An 18,177-nucleotide genomic window follows, 5' to 3' on the forward strand; every position below is an offset into this window, starting at 1 on the left:
CTCCATGTTGGGGCACCCTCGAAATCTCCAACCTGCCTCAGCAAAGCCCACCTCTCCCAGGCGGCCAATTAGGAAGATTCTGCCATTCGTCTCACTGTCGGCAAGTGTGGGCTTGGGACCCACATTTGGTCCCGACATCAGGGTCCCAAAGCCTGCAGGAAAATCCAGCCTTTAGGAACAGGAGTCTAGCAGTCACTGTTAATGTGTTGGCAAATGTGGCAGCCAGTTTGAACACAGCAAGATCCCACAGGCAGCGATGAGGCAAATGGCCAGGTAATTTGTTTTGGTGATGTTGCCTGAGGGACAGGCTTGCTCTTCCTCAAGTTGTGGCACGGGATCTTTCGCGTTCAATTGAACAAGCGGGAAGTTTTTTTTTATTCGTTCCTGTGATGTACGCATCACTTGCCAGGCCAGCACTTTTTGCCCATCCTTAATTGCCCTTGCGAAATTGGTGGTGAGCTGCTTTCTTGAACTACTGTAGTCCATGTGGGGTAGGTACACCCACAGTGCTGTTAGGAAGGGAGTTCCAGGATTTTGACCCAGCGACAGTGAAGGAAATGCTATATTGTTCCAAGTCAGGAAGGTGTGTGACTTGGAGGGGAACTTGCAGGTGATGGTGTTCCCATGCATCTGCTGCCCTTGTCCTTCTAGGTGCTAGAGGTCACGGGTTTGGAAGGTGCTGTCTAAGGAGCCTTGGTGCGTTGCTGCACTGCATAGTGTAAATGGTACACACTGCTGCCACTGTGCGTCGGTGGTGAAAGGAGTGAATGTTTGTGGATGGGGTACTAAACAAGTGGGCTGCTTTGTCCTGGATGATGTTGAGCATCTTGAGTGTTGTTGGAGCTGCACCCATCCAGGCAAGTGGAGAGTATTCCATCACACTCCTGACCTGTTCCTTGTAGATGGTGGACAGGCTTTGGGAAGTCAGGAGTTGAGTTACTCGCCTCAGGATTCCTAGCCTCTGGCTTGCTCTTGTAGCCACGGTATTTATATGGCTACTCCAGTTCAGTTTCTGGTCAATGGTAACCCACAGGATGTTGATAATGGGGGATTCAGCATTCGTGATGCCCTTGAATGTCAAGGGGAGATGGTTAGATTCTCTCTTGTTAGAGATGGTCATTGCCTGGCACTTGAGTGGCACGAATGTTACTTGCCCCTTATCAGCCCAAGCCTGGATATTGTCCAGGTCTTGCTGCATTTCTACACAGACTGCTTCAGTATCTGAGGAGTCACAAATGGTGCTGAACATTGTGCAATCATCAGCGAACATCTCCGCTTCTGACCTTATGATTGAAGGAAGGTCATTGATGAAGCAGCTGAAGATGGTTGGGCCTTGGTCACTACCCTGAGGAACACTTGCAGTGATGTCCTGGAGCTGAGATGATTGACCTCCAACAACCACAACCATCTTCCTTTGTGATTCAACCAGTGGAGAATTTTCCCTCTGATTCCCATTGACTCCAGTTTTGCACGGGCTCCTTGATGCCATCCTTGGTCAAATGCTGCCTTAATGTGTAGGGCAATCACTCCCATTTCACGTCTTGAGTTAAGCTCTTTTGTCCATGTTTGAACCAAAGCTGTAATGAGGTCAGCAGCTGAATGGCTCTGGCGGAACCCAAACTGAGCGTCACTGAGCAGGTTATTGCTAAGCAAGTGCAGCTTGATGGCACTGTTGACGATACCTTCCATCACTTTATTGGCAATTGATAATAGACTGATGGGGCGGCAATTGGCTGGGTTGGACTTGTCCTGCTTTTTGTGTACAGGACATACCTGGGCAATTGTCTACATTGCCGGGTAGATGCCAGTGTTGTAGGTGTACTGGAACAGCTTGGCTAGGGGCGCGGCAAGTTCTGGAGCATGAGTCTTCAGTACTTTGCTGGAATGTAGTCAGGGCCCATAGACTTTGCAGTATCCAGTGCCTTCAGTCGTTTCTTGATATCATGCGGAATGAATCAAATTGCTTGAAGACTGTGATGCTGGGGACTTCAGGAGGAGGCTGAGATGGATCATCAGCTCGGCACTTCTGGCTGAAGATTGTTGAAAATGCTTCAGCCTTACCTTTTGCACTGATGTGCTGGGCTCCCCCATCACTGAGGATGGGGATTTTTGTGGAGCCACCTCTTCCTGTTAGTTGGTTAATTGTCCACCACCATTCACGACTGGATGTGGCAGGACTGCAGAGCTTAGATCTGATCCATTGGTTAAGAGATTGCTTAGCTCTGTCCATCGCATGCTAGTTATGCTGTTTGGCATGTATGTAATCCTGGGTTGTAGCTTCACCGGGTTGACACGTCATTTTGAGGTGTGCCTGATGCTGCTCCTGGCATGCCCTCCTGCACTCTTCATTGAACCAGACATGGTCCCCCAGTTTGATGGTAATGATAGAGTGGGGGATATGCCGGGCCATGAGGTTACAGATTGTGGTTGAGTACAATTCTGCTACTACTGATGACCCACAGTGCCTCATGGATGCCCAGTTTTGCATTGCTAGATCTGTTTGAAATCTGTCCCATTTAGCACGGTGGTCGTGCCTCACAACACGATGGAGGGTATCCTCAATGTGAAGGCGGGACTTCGTCTCCACAAGGACTGCGGTGGTCACTCCTACCAATACTGTCATGGACAGATGCACCTGCGACAGGCAGATTGGTGAGGAAAAGGTCAAGTATGTTTTTCCCTCTTGTTGTTTCCCTCACCATCTACCACAGACCCAGTCTAGCAGCTATGTTCTTTAGGACGCGGCCAGCTCGGTCAGTAGTGGTGCTGCCGAGCCACTCTTGGTGATGGACATTGAAGTCCCCCACCCAGAGTACATTCTGTTCCCTTGCCACCCTCTGTGCTTCCTCCAAGTGGTGATCAGCATGGACGAGTACTGATTCATCAGCTGAGCGGAGGGGCGGTACGTGGTAATCCGTCCAAGAGGTCATCTGAAAGACAGCACCTCTGACAGTGCAGCACTCCCCAAATACTGCACAGAGATGTTGGCCTAGGTTAGGTGCTCAAATCTGTGGAGTGGGGTTTGAACCAACAATCTACTAACTCGAATTTTTCTGACATTACAACAGTGACTACATTTCCATAGTAATTCATTGGCTGTAAAGTGCTTTGGGACGTGCTGAGGCCCTCAAAGATGCTATGAAAATGCAATGTATCGGCAGTCTGGATACTGAAGTCAGCTGAATGATTCAGTGTGCAGATGCTGCAGGTAAGCATCAGATAAACACTGGATTCACTGAGCCGATAAACACTTCACACCATTTGTCTGGATGTTAAGCTGACATGCCTTAAATCTAATGCAGTTGGGAATGATATTATTCAGTGAGGGGAATTCCAGAGGCTTTGTTCTCAGGGGTGAGGGTGATGAGTGGGTATGCAGCATAGATCTGGCAGGGTTAGTTTAGGCTTGTCTCCATAGGAAACATGATAACAAACGACAATGCACCATATCTGATCCTTCAGTATATTTGTTGATTTATTTCCTCTTCTAACATAATTCCCGAAGACTGCTTACCTGCCATCGCTGATCCTGCAGCTCGCTTATCAGTCCATCGCTGAGCTTTCTTGTTATAGACGAACCCACGACATATTGTAACTGAACCCCCACCCCCCACCCCACCCCCGCCCCCCCCCCCCCGCCCCCAATCTGGTACAGTCTACACATCAGAGTCGATGGGAAGCATTAATGTGGTAGTGTTGGTTTAAACATGTCACCTAGCTGAAGCTTCCCACAGGCAATGTGGAGACACGATCACAAACCCTGATCTGACTGTTGGCTTTCCCCATTCAAGCACCTTCCACCGTATCATGGCATATTGTAGAACTCTGCTACATGCAGACTTCAAAGGGGGTGCAGAATAATGCTTCAGGTTACCTCAGCTGGTTGACTCACAAGATTGGAAATGTCCCAAGAAAGCAGCACTCCCCTAATGACACCATTGATAAATGCTGCACTCTAACAACAACAACAACTTGTATTTATGTAGCACCTTTAACATGATAAAATCTCCCAAGGTGCTTCACCGGAGCGTTATCAAAGAGAATTTTAACACCCAATCACATTTGGGGTTAACAGATGGCCAAAAGCTTGGTCAAAGGAATAGGTTTTAAGGAGCATTTATTTTTTTATTCATTCAGGGATGTGGGCGTCGCTGGATAGCCAGCATTTATTGCCCATCCCTAATTGCCCTTGAGTAGGTGGTGGTGAGCTGCCTTCTTGAACCGCTGCAGTCCATGTGGGGTAGGTACACCCACAGTGCTGTTAGGAAGGGAGTTCCAGGATTTTGACCCAGCGACAGTGAAGGAACGGCGATATAGTTCCAAGTCAGGATGGTGTGTGGCTCGGAGGGGAACTTGCAGGTGGTGATGTTCCCATGCATTTGCTGCCCTCGTCCTTCTAGTTGGTAGAGGTCGCGGGTTTGGAAGGTGCTGTCTAAGGAGCCTTGGTGCGTTGCTGCAGTGCATCTTGTAGATGGTACACACTGCTGCCACTGTGCGTCTGTGGTGGAGGGAGTGAATGTTTGTAGATGGGGTGCCAATCAAGTGGGCTGCTTTGTCCTGGATGGTGTCGAGCTTCTTGATTGTTGTTGGAGCTGGACCCATCCAGGCAAATGGAGAGTATTCCATCACACTCCTGACTTGTGCCTTGTAGATGGTGGACAGGCTTTGGGGAGTCAGGAGGTGAGGTGAGCATCTTAAAGGAAAAGTGGGAAGTAGAGAGGCGTAGAGGTTTATGGAGGAAATTCCAGAGCTTAGGGTCTAGGCAGATGAAGGCAGGGCCACTAATGGTGAGGCGATTAAAATCCAGATGTTCAAGAGATGTTCGGAATTGGAGGAGTACATAGACTTTGGAGGGTTGTAGGGCTGGAGGAGGTTATATAGGTCAGGATTGGAAAGCAAGGATGGAGATTTAAGATTTAGATTTTGCCAGACTGAGAACCAATGTAGGTCAGCGAGCACAGGGGTGATGGGTGAGTGGGACATGTTCTGAGTTTGGGTATGGACAGCTCAGTGTTTATGACAGGAGACTCACGATCTTGAGGTCATGAGTTCAAATTCTAGTAAGACAATGGGGATTATTTTGGCTGATGGGTGAAAACAGGCGCTACATGGGTACAATGCTAATAAGACAAGCATGTTTGAAAGTCTGAATTTAGCATGCAATTTTGGTCACAATTGCTGATTACCATAACTAGAACTTGCCTGGAGGTGGTAAAACTGACACCTGTAGATTTAGCATTCAGAGTGCTGATTTTTTGGGGGGCAGCATATATGGGTTCCACCCACCCACTTCCACTGAAGGTGTGGAGTGCCCTGGTTGGTAGACAATGGCAGGATGGCTTAGTGACTGAGGGAGAGGGTGCACAGGTTCTTAAACATGGCACTGCAGGTCCTGGTGGAGGAGGTCCAGAGGAAGAGGGATGTCCTGGACTTAAAGATGGAAACAGTTCATCTTGCTTTCATGTTCCTCTCTCTGGAAGCAGCTGGTGCTGCTCTGCCTGGCTCATGTCCTCCTTCCCTTCCTTTTCCCTAGCAAAATGCCCATGAGCAAGCATTCTCTTTTTCCTGGTGGCTCCTATAAGGTGTTTATTAAGGTAGAGTAGCACAGCACTCACTCCTTTGAGGTGAAGTCCCCAGAGAACTTCCAGAATAAATGTTGATAGAACGTTGGTGAAGTCTTGACAAAGTGTCCCAGAATGTCTTTCAATTTGTTTCAAAAGTCCTCTTCAGAGCACCATCAGAGAGTGAATGTGAAATGATGAGTATGCCTTTAAGTAGTGCTTGAAATCCACAGCAATGATCTGTTTACTCCAAAATAAATGGTCGTTGTTAGGAGAAGGAGCTCGGACAAGTACAAGCCGCCAAAATGCCATGCAACATCCTTAATGAGAGCTGGCAGGAGTTCTAAGTGGTAATCAACCCCTTTCCGAGCCTCTGGGCGGCCATTCCTAGCGAGGCCTCAACTCCTTTACCAAGATGGCATCTTTCACTAAACGTGGGCTAAACCAGCATTTCAGCTCAAGAGCCCATCTTGACCACCTTAGAGGCTCTTAAGCACTAGAATGACTATAAAAACTGGTAAATTTTGGCTCATCAATGTTCTTCAAGGAAGGGAAGCAGCCATGCCCCTCCCCCCAATCTAACCTGGCCTACAAGTGACTCCAGTCCCGCAGTAGAGGGTGAATTTCCTCGGCTGTTCTTCTCCTCGATTAGCGTAACTTGGGCAGAAAGCCCATTTACTTGTGTTAGTGAGACATCTGCCGAAAGTCCAACGGCAAATGCTAGAAGCCCTGAGGAAGCTGAACCCCACCACCGAACACTTCCCCCCCCCCCTACCCCTGCATGATTGATTCCTATATCCCTCTGAAGTGGCCGAGTGATACGTTCAGCTACTGGGTAACTCAGGATGGCTAGCAAAGGCAGTCTTGGCCACATCATCAAAACAGATAAAACGAAATGGAGGAAATAAAATTCTAATGCTATGCAATCAGTCCTTCTCTAAATTAATAAATTACCAAAAGAAAAGAATAATCCATCAAGATGTTTAAAAAAACTCAAACACTACTGGCTACTTGCCCTCCCAACATCTTGAAGTCAAGGTCCTCATCCTTGTTTTCAAGTCTCTCCAGCTTCTCACCCAACTAACTGACCGATCTGTTCCAGTCCCACTTCTCGCACCTTCCACTGTTGTACTATTGGAGGCTGATCTTCCAGTCACTACTTCCCTCGCTGCCAACCCCTGGAATTCTCTCTCAAAATCATGTGGCCATGGCACCTTCTAACCTGCCTACAAAAGTTTTCTGTGCACCCTTCTCCCCTTATTATTTATTCTTGGGACATGGGTGACTTTTGCAAAGGCTTTGCAGTATTTGAGGAAGTTATGGTGAACCTTTATAAAACACTGGTTCTGCCTCAACTGGAGTAGTGTTTCCAATTCTGGGCACCATACTTTAGAAACAATGTGAAGGCTTTAGAGAGGGTGCAGAATAGATTTACGAGAATGGTTCCAGGGGTGAGGGACTTCAGTTACGAGGATAGATTGGAGAAGATGAAGTTGTTCTCCTTCGAGAAGAGAAGCTTGAGAGGAGATTTGATAAAAGTGTTCAAAATCATTAGGGATCTAGACGGAGAAACTGTTTCCATTGGTGGAAGGATCGAGAGCACAGATTTAAGGTGATTGGCAAAAGAATCAATGGTGACATGACAAAAAATCTTTTTCTGCAGCGAGTGGTTGGCATTTGGAATGCACTGCCTGAGAGTGTGGTGGAGACAGATTCAATCGTGACTTTCAAAAGGGAATTGGATTAGCACTCGAAGGGGAAAAAATTCCGGGGCTTTGGGGAAAGTGCAGGGGAGTGGGGCTAGCTAAATTGCTCTTGCAGAGAGCCAACATGGACATGATGGGCCAAATGGCCTCCTTCTGTACTGAGACCATTCTATAATTCTATGACTGCCTATCCTCTAGCTATCCTGGGGGAATTAGAGTGTGGGACAAGAATCTAAGAGTCTCTGACCAGCTGGGATGACAGGTTCTTTTGCCTGTACGACATTAGGGAGCTAAAGTTTGTACACAAACCTTACTGACAATTTTTCCTCTCTCTGGTGCTACTTCACAGATTTATTGAAATTAATTTGCCATGATGGAATTTGAACTCATAACTTGAGGGTTAGCATTCCAGCACCATAAACCGCCAAACTACCACACCCACTTAGCACCTGCCCTTCCCTAAACTTGTCTCCTTTTATTTTTCGTGCTTGCAGCCTTGTTATATACCCTGAATAGAAGTGCAGTTGTGGTTTTCGCACGCACACACACACACACACACACACACACACACACACACACACACACACACACACACACACACACACACACACACACACACACACACAGTCTTAAATTGGGACGACAGACTTGCAAATTGAAGGCTGCCAGGTGAATCGGTTTTCTGGGAACAATCCTGAGATTGTATGTACCATACCTTGGGTGTTCTTAGTTATAGGAGAGCTAGAATAAGATATTTTGATTGCCACCAGATGTGCTGGCAAAAACAATGCTAAAATAGATTCCAATCATTGGACAAATAATAGATGTAGTAAATTATTCTGCTGTGATTTAATTTGTCTAGACGTGACACCCAGAAGTATGAAGCATCTTAATGTGCAGTCCCGCCAGTTGTGCAATAAATTCTTTGAGGGGTGGGGTGGGGGGGGGGGTTGTCCAGTAAGGTAAAAAGAGGTCTTTCGTGCTGCACAGCTGTTACGACTGAGGTGATAGGAGTGCACTGTCTTTTCTAGTTCTACTTTTCCACAGGTCACAACATATATTTAAATGTTAACCCAGTTAGCGATACGGTCAATCAAAGACGCTACTCTTTATCCCAGAATAAAATACACCAACCAGGTTTCTTTAATAAACAACAAAATTATCAGTTAATTATAAAACAAGACATAACCAGTAACGAAGCAAAGCATTAACACACAGATTGAAATATGAAAGTTCCCTTTTACCTTAGCCCCTCACACACACACACACACACAATGGTTAACCAGAAAAATTGAGATTTTCTTTTTGGAGCCTTGTTACAAAAAAAAGACAAAAAATAATACTTTGGCCAAATACTTGCTAATTCTTGAAGTCAAAAGAGAAGATATGGAAAGACGTCAGTTGTCCCTTTTTTGGTTTGGCGTCCCAAATATGCGTAGATGGCTGTCACTGGGATCTTTCTCTGGAGCAATTCATTCAGACGGCGTCGAGGATTTATCTGGCAGGATTTTCCAGCATCTCAGGAGAAATGCGGCAACAGGGGTTTCAAGCAGGCCTTTCAGGACGAATGTAGCATCAATTTCTCTATTTCTTATACTTGCTTATAAGAGCTTCTCAAAGAGATGGAAAAGGTTGAGCTGGGATGACTGCTCTCCTGGCTGGTTTTTAAAACTCCAGCTCAAAACATTGTCCATACGCCAACTGCCCGTCCAAAGCGAAACCAAAACAATATCTCAAGAATCAAACCTCCTGACCCCTATAAATCACTTCTCTGTAATCATCTCCCTCAAGGGAAAAAGTTCCTGCTGGGTATTTATCTGAAAACAGGTGACATCCAGTATATGTTTTTTGCAAACAAGACCTCTCAGTCCTTTTAATGACCCCAGTGAAAAAAAACAAACATGGAATCCTTTTCAGTTTTCCCAAATAAAACACATGCCCTCAAAATTTAACAAAAAATTGAAGTACTTTCATAACACAGTGAACAAATAATAACACTGAACTTCCAAGGCCTTATTCTATACAAGCCTGTCACACTATTTGTGTGAAAAGAGTTCAACCATTCGCAGTAATAAAAACAGAAAGTGCTGGAAATACTCAGCAGGTCTGGCAGCATCTGTAGAGAGAGAAACAGAGTTAATGTTTCAGATCTGTGACCTTTCATCAGAACTTCATGAAACCAAGGTCATTAGTAACATTCTCTATGACTGCAGTGCATTATCCCTCCTCATCGTCTTTGCCCTCTCTCTGCAGCCTTTAGCAATGTCTTTCCACCATTCCCCTCAACCGTCTCTCCTCTCTTATCCAGATCAGTGACACTGCCTTCCCTATCTGTCCACAACCAGAGTCTCCACCAATGGCTTCCCTTCCTGCTCCCACACTGTCACCTTGGGAGTTCCCCAAGGATCCTTCCTTGATTCTGATCATCATTTTCTAGTCCTGACTGGATACAGGTGTGGTGCCGGAGGATTGGAGAACTGCTAACGTTGTACCTCTGTTTAAAAAGGGAGCGAAGGACAGACTGAATAATTACAGGCCAATCAGTCTAACCTCAGTCGTGGGAAAATTATTGAAGTCTATTCTGAGAGACGGAATAAACTATCACTTAGAAAGGCACAGGTTAATCAAGGATAGTCAGCATGGATTTGTTAAGGGAAGATCTTGTTTGAACAACTTGATCGAATTCTTTGAAGAAGCGACAAGGAAGATAAATGAGGGTAGTGCAGTTGATGTGGTCTACATGGATTTTAGCAAGGCTTTTGACAAGGATCAGGCAGACTGGTTAAAAAAAATAAAATCCCATGGGATCCAGGGAAATGCAACAAGGTGGATACAAAACTGGCTCAATGGCAAGAAACAAAGGGTAATTGTTGACGGGTGTTTTAGCGACTGGAGGGCTGTTTCCAGTGGCGTTCTGCAGGGCTCAGTACTGTGTCCCCTGCTTTTTGTGGTATATATTAACGATTTAGACGTAAATGTAGGGGGCATGATCATGAAGTTTGCAGACGACACAAAGATTGGCCGTGTGGTAGATAGCGAGGAGGATACCAATCTGAAACGAGGAATTAAGAGGGCTAAAAGGGGTCATGAAATATCTTTAGCAAACAGGGTTAAGGAAAATCCCAAAGCCTTTTATTCATATATAAGGAGCAAGAGGGTAACTAGAGAAAGGATTGGCCCACTCAAGGACAAAGAAGGAAAGTTATGCGTGGAGTCAGAGAAAATGGGTGAGATTCTAAACGAGTACTTTGCATCGGTATTCACCGAGGAGAGGGACATGACGGATGTTGAGGTTCGGGACAGATGTTTGATTACTCTAGGTCAAGTCGGCATAAGGAGGGAGGAAGTGTTGGATATTCTAAAATGCATTAAGGTGGACAAGTCCCCAGGTCCGGATGGGATCTATCCCAGGTTATTGAGGGAAGCGAGAGAGGAAATAGCTGGGGCCTTAACAGATATCTTTGCAGCATCCTTAAACACGGGTGAGGTCCCGGAGGACTGGAGAATTGCTAATGTTGTCCCCTTGTTTAAGAAGGGTAGCAGGGAAAATCCAGGTAATTATAGACCGGTGAGCCTGACGTCAGTGGTAGGGAAGCTGCTGGAGAAGATACTGAGGGATAGGATCTATTCCCATTTGGAAGAAAATGGGCTTATCAGTGATAGGCAACATGGTTTTGTGCAGGGAAGGTCATGTCTTACCAACTTAATAGAATTCTTTGAGGAAGTGACAAAGTTGATTGATGAGGGAAGGGCTGTAGATGTCATATACATGGACTTCAGTAAGGCGTTTGATAAGGTTCCCCATGGTAGGCTGATGGAGAAAGTGAAGTTGCATGGGATCCAGGGTGTACTAGCTAGATGGATAAAGAACTGGCTGGGCAACAGGAGACAGAGAGTAGCAGTGGAAGGGAGTTTCTCAAAATGGAGACGTGTGACCAGTAGTGTTCCACAGGGATCCGTGCTGGGACCACTGTTGTTTGTGATATACATAAATGATTTGGAGGAAAGTATAGGTGGTCTGATTAGCAAGTTTGCAGACGACACTAAGATTGGTGGAGTAGCAGATAGTGAAGGGGACTGTCAGAGAATACAGCAGAATATAAATAGATTGGAGAGTTGGGCAGAGAAATGGCAGATGGAGTTCAATCAGGGCAAATGCGAGGTGATGCATTTTGGAAGATCCAATTCAAGAGTGAACTATACAATAAATGGAAAAGTCCTGGGGAAAATTGATGTCCAGACAGATTTGGGTGTTCAGGTCCATTGTTCCCTGAAGGTGGCAACGCAGGTCAATAGAGTGGTCAAGAAGGCATACGGCATGCTTTCCTTCATCGGACGGGGTATTGAGTACAAGGGTTGGCAGGTCATGTTACAGTTGTATAAGACTTTGGTTCGGCCACATTTGGAATACTGCGTGCAGTTCTGGTCGCCACATTACCAAAAGGATGTAGATGCTTTGGAGAGGGTGCAGAGGAGGTTCACCAGGATGTTGCCTGGTATGGAGGGCGCTAGCTATGAAGAGAGGTTGAGCAGATTAGGATTATTTTCATTAGAAAGACGGAGGTTGAGGGGGGACCTGATTGAGGTGTACAAAATCATGAGAGGTATAGACAGGGTGGATAGCAAGAAGCTTTTTCCCAGAGTGGGGGATTCAATTACTAGGGGTCACGAGTTCAAAGTGAGAGGGGAAAAGTTTAGGGGGGATATGCGTGGAAAGTTCTTTACGCAGAGGGTGGTAGGTGCCTGGAACGCGTTGCCAGCGGAGGTGGTAGACGCGGGCACGATAGCGTCTTTTAAGATGTATCTAGACAGATACATGAATGGGCAGGAAGCAAAGAGATACAGACCCTTAGAAAATAGGCGACATGTTTAGATAGAGGATCTGGATCGGCGCAGGCTTGGAGGGCCGAAGGGCCTGTTCCTGTGCTGTAATTTTCTTTGTTCTTTGTTCTTTGATAGCTGTAGGCTGCAGGAAGATATTGATGGTCTGGTCAGATGGGCAGAAAAGTGGCAAATGGAATTCAACCTGGAGAAGTGTGAGGTGATGCATTTGGGGAGGTCAAACAAGGAAAAGGAATACACGATTAATGGGAAAATACTGAGAAGTGTAGAGGAAGTGAGAGACCTTGGAGTGAATGTCCACAGATCCCTGAAGGTAGCAGGCCAGGTCGATAAGGTGGTTAAGAAGGCATACGGAATCCTTTCCTTTATTAGCCGAGATATAAAATATAAGAGCAGATTTGGTTACCTCATTACAGAAAGGATGTAATTGCACTAGAGAGGGTACAGAGGACATTTACAAGGATGTTGCCAAGACTGGAAAAATGCAGCTATGAGGAAAGATTGGATAGGCTGGGATTGTTTTACTTGGAACAGAGAAGGCTGAGGGGAGATCTGATTGAAATGTACAAAATTTTGAGGGGCCTGGATAGAGTGGCAGTTTAGGGTCTATTCACCTTAGCAGAGAGGTCAGTGACTAAGGGCATATATTTAAAGTGATTGGTAGAGATGAGGAAAACCTTTTTCACCCAGAGGGTGGTGGAGGTCTGGAACTCGCTGCCTGAAAGGGTAGTTGAGGCAGAGACCCTCAACTCATTCAAAAGGAGTCTGGATATGCACCTCAAGTGCCGTAATCTGCAGGACTACGGACCAAATGCTGGAAGGTTGGATGTGAATAGATGGATCATTTTTCAGCAGGCACAGACATGATGGGCCAAGTGGTCTCCTCTGTGCCTTAAACTTTCTATGATTCTCTTCTCCTCTTGCTCATCGACATGCTGCTCCTCAATAGCATCATCCACAGACATAGCGTCAGCTTCCCCGAAAGCCACAAATGTAAAAATCTCGTTGGAGCATTTAAATTCCTCCATGGTCCCTCACTATCTCTGGAACCTCCTCCAGCCCTACAACCCCAAGCATTCTATTCCTCTAATTCCAGCCTCGTGTGTATCTGGCCCACCATTGACGGCCATTCCTTTAACTGCCTCAGCTCCATGCTCTGGAATTCCTTCCCTAAATGCCTCGGCCTGTCTGCCTCCTTCCCCTCCTTTAAGATCCTTTGCACAATCCGTCTTTTGACCAAACTTCCGGTCACCCCTCCTAATGTCGCTTCTTTAGCTCGGTGTTGATCTTTGTCTGATAACACTCCACAGAAGCACCTTGGGACCTTTTTCTAAGTTAAAGGCAATAAATAAGTTGTTGCTGTTATTGCCATTTCTACAAGAACTTATGCTGATCTTCCAATGAAGTTACCACAAGTTTGGAAAACCCCCATTGCAAGTAATTCTCTGACTACCATTAGATAGATAACAATGGAACAAGTGAGAGCAGTCCCACCCAGCTGGACGACAGTGGAGAGGCTTTGGAGGAGGATGGTGTGGTCAACCGTGTCAAAGGCTGCAGACAGATTGAGAGGGATGAGGTGGGATAGTTTGTTACAGTCATGTAGGATGTTATTTGTGACTTTGATAAGAGCCATTTTGCCACAGTAGTAGGGATGGAAACCTGACTGGAGGGGTAAGTTGGGCATGGATTTGGAAGGCGACAATACATTCAGGGGCTTTGGAGAGGAAAGGAGAGTGATGTAAGGATAGTGCAGCCAAGGCTTGGTTTGTTGAGGAGGGAGGTGGCAATGGCAGATGTAAAGGAGAGAGGGGCAACACTAGAAGAGAGAGAGAGCTGTTAATAATATCAGCTAACATGAGGACCAGGAGGCGAAGTTGGGTGATCAGCAGTTTGGTAGGAATGGGATTGAGGAAGCAGGAGGTGAGTCTCATGGACAAGATGAGTGGGAAAGGGTATTGAGGGGAGATAGGAGAGAAACTAGAGAAAGATGTGAGTTCAGGGCTAGGGCTGCGGGAGCTTTAGAGGAAGTTTGCCCGGTGGACTATTGAAAGGGAGGGATGCAGCAGAGGCAGCTGATCAGATGTTCTTGATCTCAGTGACAAAGAAGACCATGAGTTCCTTGCACTTATTGCTGGAGGTGACGGTGGAGTAAACGGGAGAGGGTTTAAGACAGCACACATACATAAATGTATACATACATACACACATACCTTGTATATATACAATATATATCTTCTTCTTCTTCGGCCTCCTTGTCTCGGGAGACAATGGGTAAGCGCCTGGAGGTGGTCAGTGGTTTGTGGAGCAGTGCCTGGAGTGGCTATAAAGGCCAATACTAGAGTGACAGACTCTTCCACAGGTGCTGCAGATAAAAATTGTTTGTCGGGGCGGTTACACAGTTGGCTCTCCCCTTGCGCTTCTGTCTTTTTTCCTGCCAACTGCTAAGTCTCTTCGACTCCCCACACTTTAGCCCCGCCTTTATGGCTGCCCGCCAGCTCTGGCGATCGCTGGCAACTGACTCCCACGACTTGTGATCAATGTCACAGGACTTCATGTTGCGTTTGCAGACGTCTTTAAAGCGGAGACATGGACAGCCGGTAGGTCTGATACCAGTGACGAGCTTGCGGTACAATCTGTCCTTGGGGATCCTGCCATCTTCCATGCGGCTCACATGGCCAAGCCATCTCAAGCGCCGCTATATATATATAATTGTATATATTCCATTATTGTATATTTTCAAAACTATGTAGTATACCATTTGTGCACGGGTATGTGTGCATGGGTGTGGGTGGGTGTATGTGCAAAGATATGTGTGTGAATGTGTAAGGAAGTCATTTGGATCACTGGATTTTAATACCTTGCCTTGTTTTCGATCGATGGGGTTTGGAAAGCAAATGGCCAAGATGACCTGCTTAAATGTTAAGACAGAATGTTAAAAGGTTCATACGTGTTGGCAGACTGCTGTGACTAATTGTGTGATGTTTACATGAGAAAGCCATCAATGTGTGTAACAGTGCGATCCTTTATCAATCTAGTTAATATCACATTCAAACTGACATCTGATTCCCAGCATAAGATAGGCTGCCGGAAAACCGAACAATGGTTGTAGCCAAGCAGCAACCAGCCTTGGCTCTAACATTGAATGAACAGACACCTTGGAGCCTATCATATAATACAGCACAATACCATTATATCCAACACAGGATAGCTCAGAATGCCTGTCTGCAGTAAAAGGCTTCCATTGTTCACTCATGTTGGGGTTTGCTACTCTGATTGTTTACGTGTCAGCCTATGAGAAATGAGCTCAACTCTTTCACTCTACTCAGTTCAACTCCTCTCTTGGAAGCACAGAATTTATTTAAACTAATCTTAATCCTTGGCAAACATTTAATGTGTTTGTTTTCATAAGAATAAATGATTTATGATAAAGGTTTGTTTTTTTGGGACAGTTTTCACTGCACCATCTATGATACACACTGTGCCATGTGATATTAAAAGACAGCTGGACACTTCACGTGTCCAAATATCTGTTTGTAGGTTGGTAGACAGACACGAGGCTTGTGTGTAATTGGAAAAAGCTAGCCCATGTTTGAGCGAAGAAAAAATAACCTGGATTCTTGCAAGACTTGCTTGAGCCAAAAACAAAGCAGCTCATCAGCTTTTGAGTAATGTCGCAATCATCCCTCCATTGCTAATCCTCCAGTACATTTTTCTACATAATCCTTTACCATGCTTGCCCTTTTATCTCAAATCCTTTCCAATACTTCATTTCCCTCTGTCTTTTTCTTTCTTCAATGTGTTTTCCATAGAGCCATAGATGTTTCTGGCACACAGAAGGAGGCCATTCAGTCCATTGTGTTCATGTTGACACTTTGCTAGAACAATTTGAAGTTAATCCCACAGTTCTGCTCATTCCTAATATCCCTGTATCCTGCTCTGCTACAAGCATTTATGCACTTTTCCCTCAAGAAATGCAATTGTCTCTTCCTCTGAAGGTGATGCTTCATGTTAGAGCTTTGCATTGATGGCAATCCTCTATCTTTTCTTCAAATATGAGTCCAGGCAATGATGGGCTCTTTGACATTGTGCTGTGCCTCACCCTGACCACGTGAATTTCCAACACAGAGAGTGTTCAATAGTAATCAAGTATTTTGGGGTAAAATAAACAGGTGGTGTCATTATTTAGACTTCAGAGGGCGTTAAGACTGGATTGGGTTGAGACTGGATTATCACATTAGCCAGACTGGGTATAGGCGGCAGGTTCCCTTCCCTGAACTGAAGGATAGTCATGAGTCCATTGGGTTCATTGCAACAATCCAGTTTCAGTCAGACTCCAATGCTGGTTCATAAGTTAACAGATTTATTGAATCCAGTTTTATGACTGGACATGGTGAGATTTGAATTCACAATCTCCGAACGATTAATCCAGTACATTAATCACTAGGCCATCATTTTATGATTATGATTCCTTCTCATACGTTTCCATTTTCCAACATTAGGAATGGGCAGCTCAAGCAAGGATCTTGTACTGGGGAGAATGGATTTTATTTGCATTCCAAAAAAGAGAGTGATATTTTCTTTAACTCTTCCTCATAAGCCAAACCCTTGCATCCAAAATAGTTTCCATGCCTTTTAAAGGAAAAAAAGGATTTGCATTTATATAGTGCCTTTCACAACCTCAGAACATCCCAAAGCGCTTTACAGCCAATGAAGTACCTCTCTGAAGTGTACTCACTGTTATAGTGTGGGGAAATGGCAGCAGACAAATTGCATGCAATCCAACAAACAGCAAGGAGATAAATTTAGGGCTACAGTTAATACTGGACGAGTAATTCAGAAAATGTGAGTTCAAATCCCATGATGGCACTTTTAAAAGTAACGTGGAAACAAAAATCAGCAAAAGTAACCTTGAAGCTGTCGGACTGCTGCAAAAACCCAACTGATGTTTATCAATGTCACTCAGGGAAGAAAACCTGCCATCCACACCCAGTGTGACTAACATGTGAGCCCAGACTCACACCCAAAGTGGTTGACTCTCAATTGCCAGTTGATGTGGCTCAACAAGCTACCAGCCGAGAATGAATTAAAGACTTGTAGTTACAGAGCGCCTTTCATTTATACTATTAGTGTAAGCACTTTTGAAATGTAGTAACTGTAGTAATGTAGGAAATGTAGCAACCAAATTATGCACTGCAAGATCCCACAAACAACAATGAGATTAATGAGCAGATAATCTGTGTTTTTTTAGTGATGTTGGTTGAGGGATAAATATTGGGTGGTGGGACTTATTATGGCGCTAGGCGGGAACAAGTGTTGCCAACTGTGATTGGACGGATTCTTGGAGGTTTCATCGCATGACCTCCCAACTCCAACCGCCCCCACTCCCCTGTTGTTTGGAGAACTCACCTTGCTCTTCTTCGGAATAGTGCTACTGGAGCATTTATGTCCATCTGAGAGGGAGGACGGGGCCACAGTTTAATTAGGCCCATCGCCATCATCCCGGGGCAACCAAGGATGAACAACAAATGCCGGCCCAGCTGTACTTTCTCGTGTTTCAGGTCTTTTTCAATAGTGTGGCAAATTTGTACCTAGCTATTCAATGTGCATGTTCTTGATGTTTCCACTGTGTACCTTGACTGGAAAGGTGCCCCATTCCCCGTCATCGACATCCCTCACCTTGATAAGCAGAAAAGCAAATAAAAGCAAAAAGATAAGCATCTGTAATATCTTAAAAATCTTAAGACTTCATGCACTTCATGTGAACTTTTTCCATTTGAAATTCCTATGCCTATATTTATGATAGAAAATTCCCATGTGAACAGGTCACGCTGTAGTGACACCTTCCAACCACCGGAGGCCTGGAGAAATTTGAAGTATTTGTTTAAAGCTAAGAAATCTTTTTAGAAATTACTTTTCATAAATAATTCCTGTAGATAAAGGGTTATGACAGAGTAGATAGGGAGAAACTGTTTCTACTAGCAGGGAGCCAGGGGACACGCAGATTTAAGTAAATTGGCAAAAAAGCCCGGGGTGGGGGTGGGGTGGAGTAGTATGCGGGTGGTAGA

This window comes from Heterodontus francisci, chromosome 16, assembly GCF_036365525.1.
Source record: "Heterodontus francisci isolate sHetFra1 chromosome 16, sHetFra1.hap1, whole genome shotgun sequence".
In the NCBI taxonomy this organism is placed as follows: Eukaryota; Metazoa; Chordata; class Chondrichthyes; order Heterodontiformes; family Heterodontidae; genus Heterodontus; species Heterodontus francisci.